General features: G+C 37.9%; 1 long non-coding RNA gene across 1 annotated transcript; it reads right to left on the bottom strand.

Annotated features, from left to right (window-relative positions):
* Window positions 1-5,023: 5,023 nt before the first annotated feature.
* Window positions 5,024-11,394, bottom strand: LOC143883778 (uncharacterized). The gene is made up of 3 exons (XR_013252528.1): window positions 11,348-11,394; window positions 6,736-6,873; window positions 5,024-6,604 (listed from the first exon to the last, which is right to left on the bottom strand). It is a non-coding gene; the product is annotated as an uncharacterized LOC143883778 (long non-coding RNA).
* Between the last annotated feature and the right edge of the window lie 1,207 nt (window positions 11,395-12,601).

Below are 12,601 nucleotides of genomic sequence, written 5' to 3'. Positions count from 1 at the left end.
TGTAGCAGAAAAGAAAGTATAGTCTGGTTTACTTTGAGTGTTTGATATTCAGTGCATTCTTTTGTACCATTTTATCTGTGTTCCTCAAACATTGTTCCTCAAACATTGATCAAGATATTTTGATTCTTCTATTCGAGTTGCTCCGTATAATTTATTTCTTTAAAGTTTGTGGCTAAAGTGTCTTTGTGGTCTATTGTCTGCTGATGAAGGTGAGATGTGTTTTAGAATTACTTACTGTGCAAATATTGACAAAAGGGACAATATTTACCTATATATATTGCTTTGAATCGGTCTTAGGAAGTGGATGCCAAACCCATTTCGAATTTATTTGTTCATTTGGTGTAAGGTTTCCCGAGCAGATGTTACTCTTCTTTGGAACAGTACGTTGATTTGTTGGTTGCTGTTAGTTAATGAACTTCAAATTTGTTTTCTCATGAGAAAAGGATAGCCTAATGAAGCACACCTTATATGACTTAGAGACTATAAACGTTCCACGTGTGTTGCTTCTGTCAGTTTTGTAAATGTAAGTATTTCTTATTTTTCTTTATTCAAGCAGAAGTTCTACTACCTCTTTATGTTATTTTGCCATGGAAATTGCTATCTGTACACAAAATGAAGTCCAAATGGACGTTGAAGAGATCTCAATAGACGTTTATGAGATTGACCAAATCTTGATATTTCCCGGGCTTTTTTCAGATGGAACAATTATTTTTCATTTATTTTTATTATTAAAAATGATATTTAAAAATTTGCAATCTTCTGAAAAAATCTGGGACAGCATGGTACCTACTATACAAAATATATTGATGCTTATACGTTTCTCTTGGAATGACAGATATGAATTAATAATTGTATGCTCTCTTTATTAATGTTCTCTAATATGGATTATGGATTATGGCTTTTCAAGGTGAAAGATTTATGTATGACACAATGAAATAAAAGTTATGCTGAAGATGTGAAAACATTTGGAGCAGATGCTGCAATCTTTCGCATCCCCCCTTGGTGTTTCTGAAAGCCATAAAGCTTGAGCCAAGTCTTTATAAATGGAAAGAAGAGGCAATCATGGACCTTGCAGTTGGAACTGAGAACACGATTGCTTTTCACGTTGACAAGTTTTTTTTCTTTTTTACTTTTCTTATTTTTGTGAGTACAAATATTGTGTTTTGGGGTAGTTGCAGCCACATCTGTTGAAAACGGTTATCTCCTTCAATGTTACATGCCTACTAGCGAGGGGAGATGGAAAGCTATATGTAGTAAAATAAAAATGTATTTTTGCACTTATGTATCGTAAAAAAAACCTTGGTCCCACGTTCAAGGCACGTGCACTTTTACAAGGCACGTGCACTTTTACTAGTATAATATAAACCTGCATCTTCTTTAAATAATTAGAAAATAAATAAAGGTTACACAAAATGATAATGAGCGTGGGACCTACCATCCTTTAATGTAAGGTGAATGAATTATTGATGAGTGATTTAGAGTGTGTAGCACGCAGTGGAAGTATTCTCTTGACTCTCATAGTCTCATGTTAGATGGATAGAGAAAGAGATGACCTTTCCTGTCACGGCTGTGGGTCTTACTCTTTAAGAGATGTTACTATTAGTACGCGTTTTTTCCTTATTTGTGAGCTGAGCTTCTACTTCAGACATTTTGGACGGTCTAGATTTATGAACGGTGATGTGGCGAAGACGGGAAGACTTAGGATCCACCTTCCACCTTTCCTTCTCTACATATATCTATGTTTAAGAGTGAAACTACAACCGAGCTTTTAGTTTGGAGTCTGGAGATAAACTTGTTAAAAATATGAGGGGTTTACATGCGTATAGCATTGTTGGGGCGGTGTTTTTTGTGAGTGTGTGTTGCTGCTTGTACGGGGGCCAAGCATGTTTGAAGGAAGAGAGAGAAGCTCTCTGACAGCAATCACATTGATGTGGAACCTGAAGGAACACAAAATGCTGAAGACATAGAAGTGGGAGTGAGTGACGAGGGCCAGTTAATACCGAAGGAACAGAAAAGAGACAGTAGAGTTCAAAGGGTCAAGCAGAAGTCTATATGGATTGAGGATTACATATAGATGACGAGTTATAAAAACAAGTGTTTTTAGGAATAAATAAAAGAGAATCTTAGTTGTTAGTTTGTTAGGAAAAGTGCCAATTGTATTAACTGTTTGACAGGGTATAAAAAGGGATGAATGTGTAATGATGAAGTCAATGAATGAATGAAAATATTCTTTTCTTTTCTAAACTCTCTGAACCTTTTCCTCTGTTTTCTTCCTTTCTTGAATCTTGAAAACCCTGGTACTAGATCTCATTGAGGTAGATCTCGTATCAATTGGTGCTTTCATTGACTCCTTCTACCAATTTTTCTGCTTGATTTTTCCAGATCATCCATGGCGGACAGCACTCGTGCTCAATCGAAAATCGATGAACAGTTTCGACAACATCAACAACAACTCAATGATTTGAAGTTTCTTCAAGCTCAATAGCATGAAGAACTTGTCACAATGATTAAACAGTTGCAGACCGCATCTCAGACCACTCGTTTTCAACGAAATGGAGGCGAGGATAACTCATCTGGGTCTTCGGAAAATGGCATTGTTCCACTTCAAGCTAATTTTAGCAGATTTATTAGGATGGATGTTCCCCGATTTGATGGTACTGATCCAGTGGGTTGGATCTTCAAAATCGAACAGTTTTCGATTATTACAGCACTCCCACAGATCAGAGATTAGCCATTTCCTCCTTTCATCTCGAAGGGCCAGCTCTTGCCTGGTTTCAATGGGCAAAGTCTAATAACCTCTTGCATTCTTGGAAAGGTTTCCTTGATGCCATCCAATTGAGATTTGGACCATCCCTATATGAAGATTTCAAGGGGAAATTAGCGAAACTTCAACAAACTTCATCCGTGGAGGATTACCAGTCACGATTTGAAGAGTTGTCCAACAAGGTAAGTAGCCTTTTTGAATCTTTTCTCATCAGTTTTTTCATATCAGGCCTTAAACCAGATCTTCAAAGGGAATTGATGGTCTTACAACCTACTTCCTTCCGACAAACAATCTCTTTAGCTAGGATCTATGAACAAAAATATGAGGATATTAGGAAATCTTGGAAATCATCATGGACTAAACCATTAGGTGGTCCTGGTTTGCTTCCGACTCCCTCTTCTACTCCGTTTAAAGCTCTTCCTGAACCACACTTAAAACAAATTCCGATCCGTACACGACAGCTTACTAAGGAAGAGATGCAAATCAAAAGAGAAAAAGGCCTCTGTTATTTTTGTGATGAGAAATTTACTCTAGGCCATGATTGTAGGCATCGTTTGTATCATCTTACGGCCTTGGATGATGTCGAACCAGAGATTCTTGGTGACGATTGTCAAATTGAATTACCTGAGGATTCCAACAAACTAATTCTTTCTGATTCACCTGCGGAAATTAGTTTTAATGCTATGGTGGGACAATTGTACCCAAGTACAATTCGTTTGACTGGAATCAGCTCTTCCTCTGCTGTTAACGTCTTAATTGATAGTGGATCTACCCACAATTTTGTTAAGGAGAAGGTAGCCACCTCTCTTAAATGGACTGCTGTTTCCCATCACACCCTTTAAAGTCCTTATAAATGGGGAATCTTTGCTTTGTACTAAAAAATGTCTCAATGTTAGACTTTCATTACAGAAACATGTTTTTTCATTGGACTTTTCATTTTACCAATCAAAGGGGCAGATATTGTTCTTGGCATTCAATGGTTAGCTGAATTAGGACCTATTTTCACTGATTACAAGTTATCTACAATGGAATTTACTTGGCAAGGGAAACAAGTGAAGCTGATAGGTGACGCAGAGTTTGAATGCTAATCCCCTTAAACCTGCTCAACTGAAATGTTTAACGAAATCCAATTCGATAGCTTCTTGTTTCCAGTTATACTGTATAGAAAATCCTCTATCCAGTACAGAACCAGTTGCGATGGAACCCATTGTCTTTTCTGACAAATTACCATCAGCAATTTCAACCATTTTACACCAATTTCACAGTGTATTTCAAAAACTGTCAGGACTTCCTCAAAGGGAAATGGATCATCAAATTCGCTTGTTCCCTGGATCTCAGCCAGTAAATGTGAAGCCGTACAGATATCCTCACTTTCAGAAAACTGAAATAGAGAAATTGGTTAAGGAAATGTTAGAGAGGGTATCATTATTCCCAGCCATAGTCAGTATTCTTCTCCAGTTCTTCTGGTAAAAAAGAAAGATAGTACTTGGCACTTCTGTGTTGATTACAGAGCATTGAATGCCATTACAATTAAGGACAGATTTCCTATTCCGACCATTGATGAACTTATGGATGAGTTGTATGGGGCAGTTGTCTTCTCTAAACTAGATTTGCGATCTGGGTATCATCCGATTAGAATGACACATGAGGATTGTGCCAAAACTGCTTTCCGTACGCATGAAGGACATTATGAATTTCTGGTTATGCCATTTGGTCTTACTAATGCCCCTTCAACATTGCAAAATACTATGAACATGATTTTCAAACCCTTTTTACGGAAATTTGTCATTGTATTCTTCGATGACATCCTTATCTATAGCAGCTCTATCAGTGAACATGCAACTCATTTACATTCTGTTCTCACCTGAGTTCAGCACCAGCTCTTTGCTAAGTTGAGCAAATGCAAATTTGGCCAAGTTCAAATTGATTAATTGGGACATTCGGTTTCGGGAGAAGGTATAAAGCCAGATCCTGAGAAGATTCGAGCTGTACAAGACTGGCCAATCCCCAAGCAACTAAGAGGTTTCCTTGGTCTAACAGGGTACTATCGCAGATTTGTCCATCATTATGCCACAATTGCAACCCCTCTCACTAGTCTTTTAAAAAAGGATGCTTTTATTTGGTCTTCGGCAGCTCAAATGGCTTTCACTGATTTAAAGGCAATCATGACTCAGTTACCAATTCTTGCTTTGCCGGATTTTTCACAAGAATTCGTTTTGGAGACAGATGCTTCTAGTATTGCAATTGGGGCAGTGTTAATGCAAAACAAACACCCCATTGCCTATTTCAGTAAGAAGATGTTTGTTACAATGTCAGTTGCATCAGCTTATGACAAAGAGTTATTTGCTATTACGGAAGCTGTGAAGAAGTGGAGATAGTATTTGTTGGGTAGGAAATTTATCATTTATACAGACCATAGATGTTTGAAGAACTTACTGGCTCAAGTAATTCAAACTCCAGCTCAACAACAATACCTTTCCAAATTGCTAGGTTATGATTATTCTATTTTTTACAAATCTGGCAAGGAGAATCAAGCTGCTGATGCTTTGTCAAGGGTAGAACACACCCCTTCTACTCCTACCATACTTCAGTCTTGTCATTTTCAAATGGCAAGGTCGGTACCAGTATTGGATATCTCAGCTCAACTTCAGTTAGACAATAGTACTGATCCAGAACTACTTGACAAGCATGCTGAAGTGAACGACGGAAGTGCGTCCCCAGAATTCTATGTCAGAATTCTCGAAGTTTTGTTGGCTCTACCTCACAATTGAGATACAAAATACTCTATGAATATCATAGCACGCTTCAAGCAGGACATCCGGGAGTATTACGAACTATCAAGAAAGTTTCTGCAAATTTTTTTTGGATTACATTACGCCAAGATGTTAAAAAATTTGTACAAGATTGTCTCATTTATCAGCAGATTAAATATTCAACAACTCCACCAGTTGGGTTATTACAGCCCTTACCAATACCACTCAGAATTAGTGAAGATGTTACGATGGACTTCATCACTCATTTACCACCTTCAGAAGGTTTTACAATCATAATGGTTGTTATTGATAGGTTGTCAAAATATGCACATTTGGGTGCATTACGAACACAATTTAATGCAGTCAAGGTTGCTCACCTCTTCACTGAAATGGTAATTAAACTCCATGGATTGCCAAAATCTATCGTTTCTGACAGAGATCCAATTTTCACCAGTAAGTTTTGGACGGAGCTTTTCAGATTAAGTGGAACGTCTTTGAATCTTTCCTCCGCTTATCATCCCCTATCAGATGGTCAATCTGAGGTCTTAAATCGGTGTGTTGAGCAATACTTGAGAGCTTTTTCACAAGATAATCCCTGGAATTGGCACAAGCACTTATTGTGGGCTGAGTACTCTTATAACACTCCTTTTCATAGTGCCATTCAGATGACACCTTTTGAAGCTGTCTATGGCAAAGCCCCTCCAACATTAAACACCTACATTCCAGGGACAACATCTGTTGAAGCAGTGGACACAAAATTGCAGCATCGAGATGAAATTTTGAATCGACTCAAAGCTAATTTGACTCAGGCTAAAGCACGAATGAAAGATAGGGTGGATCACAAACGAGTAGATAAACACTTCGATATCAGTACCTGGGTTCTACTTAAACTCCAACCATATCGCCAACACTCTGTTCATCATCGTACCTCTCAGAAGTTACGTAAACGTTACTATGGTCCTTATGAGATTATAGCCAGAGTCGGTCCAGTTGCATATGAATTACAATTGCCAGCGGAGAGACGCATACATCCTGTTTTTCACATCTCTCAGCTTAAAAAATTTTATGGGCCAACTCCACAGTCAATCTGCACAGTGCCAGATCAGAGTTTTAACAACCACCCCATTATCACACCATTGACTATCTTAGGGATGCGAGTTATTCTCCAAAATGATATGCCTGTGACTCAATTAGTGGTGCAATGGCATGGTCTCTTACCTGAAGATGCATCTTGGGAAAATTTGGCCACACTACAAACAGAATACCCTCATTTGAACCTTGAGGGCAAGGTTCCTTTTCAAGCGGTGGGCAATGATAGCAATCACATTGATGTTGAACCTGAAGGAACACAAAATGCTGAAGACATAGAAGTGGGAGTGAGTGACGAGGGCCAGTTAATACCGAAGGAACAGAAAAGAGACAGTAGAGTTCAAAGGGTCAAGCAGAAGTCTATATGGTTGAAGGATTACATATAGCTGATGAGGAGTTATAAAAACAAGTGCTTTTAGGAATAAATAAAAGAGAATCTTAGTTGTTAGTTTGTTCGGAAAAGTGCCAACTGTATTAACTGTTTGACAGGATATAAAAAGGGATGAATGTGTAATGATGAAATCAATGAAAATCTTTCTTTTGTTTTCTTTTCTAAACTCTCTGAACCTTTTCCTCTGTTTTCTTCCTTTCTTGAATCTTGAAAACCCTGGTACTAGATCTCACTGAGGTAGATCTCGTATCACTCTCTTACAATTGAAAGATTCCATCAACCATAATAAGTTCTCTTATTCTCTCTTAGATTGGGTTGGAGAGGATTGCTGTAAATGGTGGCATGTATCATGCTCTAATTCTTCATCTCGCGTGATATTAATCAACCTTATCGGTGCAAGGGATTCTTCTTTAGGAGTGTGGTATCCTAATGCTACTCTGTTTGCCCAATTCAAAGAATTGGAGTCACTAGATTTGAGGTTTAATCAGATCGGTGGAGGGGTTATGCTAGAAGGTAATGCTCGTTTCCTCCAATTTTATAAAATCCTTCGTCAAGCTGCATAAAAACCCTCAATCTCTTTTCTTAGACAATTCAAAGATATTGACGGATGTTTAGTAAATCAGGTTTTTCTTTCAGTTCAACAAAGACCTAAAATGGATTAATCGTGTATATATTTTTCTGGAACACGTCCAGAACAAAGCGAAAAAAGCACTCAAGGATGTGGAATCAGACAACGAGGCTCTCCTCCAATTGCTAAATCTCAATAACTTTATCTGTTTTCATGAGAGATAAAGTAATTGTTATTGTTATTGTTGTTTTATTTTCTTGTAATTTTGGTTGAGGCCCACCTCGGTCCCCTTCCTTTTTAATGAATTCATCTTGCCATTTCAAAAAAAAAAAAAATATCTTTATCTCTCATGAAAACAGAGAGAATTCCTCAAGTATCCGAATAATCTACAGTTCGTGTGACGGGAATAGTTTCCCGGGTATGGTCCAAGGGAAAAAAACAATGGAGGCAAAGCAATGTGTGATGCTCTGTTTTTTTTTATTTTGTGAATAAATTCAATGGAAAACTGTAAAGCTCTCAATGGAGGAAATATGATCGACCAAAGAAGGTCTTTGTCACTCCTTGACGTGCTTGTCATGAGGCTTTCCATTTGAGTTGCTTGTGGAGTAATCTCATATTGACCTGAACTTAATCCACAGTACTAACAAGCAAATCATTAGATTATAAATTTGAATCAATTTGGGTTTGGGATCAATCAAAACAGGGGTGATCGTTGAACCTCATTTCGGTCTTGGCCGAAATTTAAAACCTTGCCACCAGTCTGATGCCTTGGAAAGCAGCCCCCACTTCCGCTTTGTTAGATTCCTTGATACCAAAAGGCCCAGAGAAGGCTCGCTTAGTATCACCAGTCTTGTCTCTAATAAGGCCTCCAATGTCGGTCAGGCCCGGGTTCCCAAAGCTAGAACCATCGAAATTTAGCGTCAAACAACCGGGGTGTGGGGACCATTAACACCTTTCGATCCAACTCATGAAAATACCCCCCCCCCCCCCCCCAACATCGCCTAATTTTTGTGCCTGAGTATAATTTAAAGCAAGGGAATAAATTGTAAGCAGCATAATCCTCTCAAATGAGAACGCGCTTCTGACCATGATTTTGATTGCATGAGCATTCCATTCCATCCATAATCCCCAGAATGTGGCCAAGAGAATGAACTTCCATAAAAACAGCCTTTCCAAGGCCAAGGCGCAAAAAACCAAGAACCGAGGAGATCGGCAGTATGACTGGAAACATCCAGATTCCAAACCTATCGAGAGTTTTAGCCTAGACAGGTATAGAATACTTATAGTGAAGGAACAGGTGATCCACAGTTTCGCCTGCTCTATGCAAAGGGCAAAATGATCTATAATGAGCATATGGAAGCGTCAAAGTTGGTCAATAGTCTAGATTTTGTTCTGGAAGGCTGTCGATCTGAAAGCGCAGAGTGGATGGAACCCTCCAAAATCTAGATAACTAGATGAGGCCATGAGGCCTACCATGTGGTTCTAGTCCCCAGCCTAATGGACATCTCATCCATCATATTAAGGCCTACAAATTAAATATTAAAGCCTTAGCCTCTCTTAGCAGTACCTTGAACAAGAACTAATAAATCAAGGGCTAGGATCATCTGATCAAGGTTGAACAAACAACAATGGGTCATATTTGTGTCCTTCGATTGGATCAACGGAGTTGATCATGTCAATAGGGCATAAAGTAACCATCAGGGGAAAAAATTATGGGTGACATTTTTAGTATTTTTCATAGAAGTGATGCAGAAATTTGTGTTAGTATCTAAGTCAAATAAGAAATGTGGAAAATTGATAGTACCTCTTGCCATGATGATCATATTGACATTGCTTTATGATATATGCTACCATTGAAAATTCTCCTATCTTCGAGTATTGTTGATCACTGGAATGATTTTGCAATATAGCCAAGTCGTGATGCTCAGATCAATAGAATCTTTGGCCTTACCTCTTCGAGTATTCTTGATCAGTGGAATGATTTTGCAATATTGCTCAGATCAATAGAATCTTTGGCCTTACCTTGGTATATCAAAGAAAAATCATAAGAAATCTTGAGATCTGAATATCTCTTGCTCCCATCAATCAGAACCCCATATTAATAAAAGAGATTAGGGTTAATCCTCCTAGTGAAACACACCCTCCTTAAAGTTAAACTTCTAATAGATTTAATCTTTAATTTATCTAAAATCCATTTTAGCAAAAATCCTAAACACGGATTAATAAAAAATCTAAGTGGCAATGTCAGCAACCCTATTAGATCTCACAACAGATTATTCCAGCATTCTCCCAGTGGTTCATATTGACACTTCTATGTTCTGGGGGAAAAAAAAGACAAGGCTTTGGACACTTTAAATTTCTAAAGTATGAACTTACATCATTTCCTTTAACAAATAATCTCTTTAGTCTAGTCATTTAGGGAACTAAATGAACATTCATGTAAAGAGAACTAAATATATAGATCGTGGCAGCACATATCATCACAATGTATATGTGCTTAGCAGCCAACTGATGATCCCTAATGTTCTCTCCAACAATATGATACTATATGTAATTATGCCTACTTTCATTGTCACCCTTTTCTCTTCTTAGAGAAGAAACCTACTGTAGAATTATCCCAATAAATAACATATAGCCTAGAGATATGAGTGCACGACTCCAAGCCTTGTGATAAAATCCTTCAACCATAGTGCCCGTATCACAGTCTTGTAGCATGGAACAAACTCTGCCTCCATCCTAGAAGAAAAGATCTGACACTAATGCTTCGTGTTTTCTATGAGATGAGATTTACCTCCTTCCACATAAGTAGGAGGACAAACCCTAAAGTAAACTTCATATAATCGAGGTATTGTATTTATAAGAGAAAATTAGCAGGTTAGCCTTTTGTGACTGATCCTTAAACAGAACATCGCTCAAGCAAAACCTCAAATGAGTCTTACGATCAAGCCTAGCGTCAACATCATCTCATACATAGGGACAAGGGTGCGGAATCAAGATCATTGATCTAGTGAAACATGATGAGGAAAACCCATATGGTTCTGGTCCCGTACCTAATGGACATCCCATTCACCCAATTAACTGCTATAAATAATCAAAGCTTTAGCTTCTGATAGGGAAAACCTTAAGGAAGCCTAATACTCAAGTCCTAGGATCATTCAATCAAGGTTGGGCAAACAATAATGGGCCAGGTTTACGTTCGCCAGTTAGTTAACGAAACAGATCACGTCCTCAGGGCACAAGTGGCGGGGCCAGGATGTGAGCCCAGGATGCGAAGATTTGATAATGACTATTTATCTGGTAGACTATGAAAATATAATAATACAAAGTTAACCTTTTTTTCTTTTTGGAGAAACCTTAAAACGAGGATTGAGTGATCAACAGGCTAGTATCGTCTCTTAGCGAAAGTAAAAAAATTTCCTTCCTTCAATTTATAGAAGAACACAAATACCCATTAGATCAATTGTCTATTCGGTTTTTTAGCATAAACATCATATTTTTGTGGTAAGGTGGGGTCCATTGTGTGGTTATCCAAGCCATTCAACTCATGCTCATATGCTGGTGGATCAATGCCATACAAAAATGATTTTTTTTCTTGGACAAAACTGAAAGATCTTGGGTTCGATGGAGATACATGAAGAAGGTGAACCCCAAGGAATCCGACATCAATCATGGAGATCCTCAAAAAACACAATTATATATAAAAAACGACATTATTCCAAATCAACAGAACTTAAATCTTAGGGTTTTTAAAGATCAAAACCATTTTTTGGATGGGATCTTACCTTGGATCACGATTTCCGGCCTCCAAGATGGCCTCTCCAAGATTAGGTTAAACTCTGAAAAAAATCGCCCAAAAGTCCTATTTATAGGGGTTTAATCTGAATCCCTAACCCAGGTTTTGGAAACGGACAAAAATACCCTCTTTGTCTAAAGAGGGGGACGAATTTGCTTGGGGGTACTTTTGGGCATTTCAGTTAGGATAAGCGCTCAACATCAAGTCCAACAAATGGTCGAGGGTTTAATTTGGACCGTTGATTTAATGGACCATCATGAGGCAACCCGTATAGTCCAATCAGACATCCCATATGTCAGATTAAGGCCTACATCTATCAAACCATAACCATATGATTGATTACAAAGTTTTATTTATCATGACTTTCATTTTATAAATAAACCGTAACCATATGATTCACTCTAAATTGTGAAATAGAAAATATTTTCTGCGAGAAATGTTTCTCTGCAATCCAAACAGGACCTAAACAAATCTCATAGGATGAATACTAGGCCAAGATCAGATACATTGCACATAGGCACAAGGGTGTGCGTAACCAAGGCCCTTGATCTGGCAAACTATCATGAGGCAACGCATATGGCCCTAGCACCACACGCAACGGCCATCCCATTGGTAAGATTAATTATTGAATACAAATATGAAAGCTTTAGCGGCATTTGGTGTGAGACCTCCTAAATCAAGGCTCAGGATCATCTCATCAAGATTGGGAAAATGATAAAGAGCCACTTTTGTGGCTGTCTGCTAAATCAACAGAATTGATGATGTCCACATGGCACAAGTGGGTCCAAAAAGTAATCATAGGAAAAAAATAATCTAAGGGTGATTTTTCTAGCAATTTTCATGTAAGTAATATAAAACTTCGAGATTTTTCCCTTGCAGCGAGAGCAATTTATTTTTTTTGAAATAGAGCGAGAGCAATTTATTGTTTAGTAATAAATGAAATGGATTTTGGATTTTTATGTCTTGATAATTTTTCTTGTAGGTTTATGTTTCTTGAAGAGACTCACGCAACTAGATCTCAGCTATAACAATCTTCACGATCAAAGTCTTCCATCATGTCTAGGCAACCTCTCCTCCCTGTAAAATCTGGATTTATCAGAGAATAATCTGACATTCATATTTGGCACCATCTCAACAGGTACGGGGCAGTAGTATTTTTTCTGTTATTTTTCTGAAGTATTTTTTGACAGGATTTTGTTATTTTTCTGACAAAATACTACCCGCTTTAAGAAAAGTAAACTAT

The sequence above is a fragment of the Tasmannia lanceolata genome, unplaced genomic scaffold, assembly GCF_043159265.1.
Source record: "Tasmannia lanceolata isolate RefF3 unplaced genomic scaffold, GAP_Taslan_0.1 ptg000008l, whole genome shotgun sequence".
NCBI classification, from domain to species: domain Eukaryota; kingdom Viridiplantae; phylum Streptophyta; class Magnoliopsida; order Canellales; family Winteraceae; genus Tasmannia; species Tasmannia lanceolata.
Note: the sequence above shows the minus strand (reverse complement) of the source record. Positions and strands in the feature narration are given on the sequence as shown.